The sequence below is a fragment of the Austrofundulus limnaeus genome, unplaced genomic scaffold (genome assembly GCF_001266775.1).
Source record: "Austrofundulus limnaeus strain Quisiro unplaced genomic scaffold, Austrofundulus_limnaeus-1.0 Scaffold803, whole genome shotgun sequence".
NCBI lineage: Eukaryota > Metazoa > Chordata > Actinopteri > Cyprinodontiformes > Rivulidae > Austrofundulus > Austrofundulus limnaeus.
The window spans coordinates 165,236-166,600 of record NW_013953205.1 but is presented as its reverse complement, the minus strand read 5'-3'; the positions used below and the strand labels follow the sequence as shown (position 1 = coordinate 166,600).

Sequence of the window (1,365 nt, the reverse complement as noted above, 5' to 3'; positions counted from 1 at the left end):
GATCAATACACCTGATCAACACACCTGATCAATACACCTGATCAACACACCTGATCATTACACCTGATCAATACACCTGATCAACACACCTGATCATTACACCTGATCAATACACCTGATCAACACTGTTGGTCATACTGTTAGTTAGATTGTTGTTCAGACTATTATTCAGACTGTTGGTCTGATTGTTGGTCTGATTGTTGGTCTGATTATTGGTCCAACTGTTGTTGAGTCTGTTGGTCAGATTGTTCAGATTGTTGGTCAGACTTATTCAGACTATTGGTCAAATTGTTGGTCTGATTATTGATCGGACTGTTGGTCAAATTGTTGGTCTGATTATTGGTCCAACTGTTGTTGAGTCTGTTGGTCAGATTGTTCAGATTGTTGGTCAGACTTATTCAGACTATTGGTCAAATTGTTGGTCTGATTATTGATCGGACTGTTGGTCAGATTGTTGGTCTGATTATTGGTCCAACTGTTGTTGAGTCTGTTGGTCAGATTGTTCAGATTGTTGGTCAGACTTATTCAGACTATTGGTCAAATTGTTGGTCTGATTATTGATCGGACTGTTGGTCAAATTGTTGGTCTGATTATTGATCAGACTGTTGGTCAAATNTACACCTGATCAATACACCTGATCAATACACCTGATCAACACACCTGATCAACACACCTGATCAATACACCTGATCAATACACCTGATCAATACACCTGATCTATACACCTGATCATTATACCTGATCATTACACCTGATCAATACATCTGATCAATACATCTGATCAATACACCTGATCATTACACCTGATCAATACACCTGATCAATACATCTGATCTATACACCTGATCAATACATCTGATCAATACACCTGATCATTACATCTGATCATTACACCTGATCAATACACCTGATCAAAACACCTGATCAATACACCTGATCAATACACCTGATCAATACACCTGATCAATACACCTGATCAATACACCTGATCAACACTGTTGGTCATACTGTTAGTTAGATTGTTGTTCAGACTTTTACTTAGATTGTTGGTTCGATTATTGGTCTGATTGTTGGTCAGACTGTTGGTTAGATTGTTGTTCAGGCTGTTAGATTGTTGTGCACACTGTTGGTCAGATTGCTGGTCCGATTGTTGGTCTGATTATTGGTCCAACTGTTGTTGAGTCTGTTGGTCAGATTGTTCAGATTGTTGGTCAGACTTATTCAGACTATTGGTCAAATTGTTGGTCTGATTATTGATCGGACTGTTGGTCAAATTGTTGGTCTGATTATTGATCAGACTGTTGGTCAAATTGTTGGTCTGATTATTGATCAGACTGTTGGTCAAATTGTTGGTCTGATTATTGA

At 38.3% G+C, this 1,365-nt stretch overlaps 1 protein-coding gene across 1 annotated transcript in view; it reads right to left on the bottom strand.

Moving 5' to 3' along the window:
- Positions 1 to 1,365, bottom strand: part of rnpepl1 (arginyl aminopeptidase like 1) — a gene marked incomplete in the record, with an annotated part of 13,525 nt that overhangs the window by 1,894 nt on the left and 10,266 nt on the right.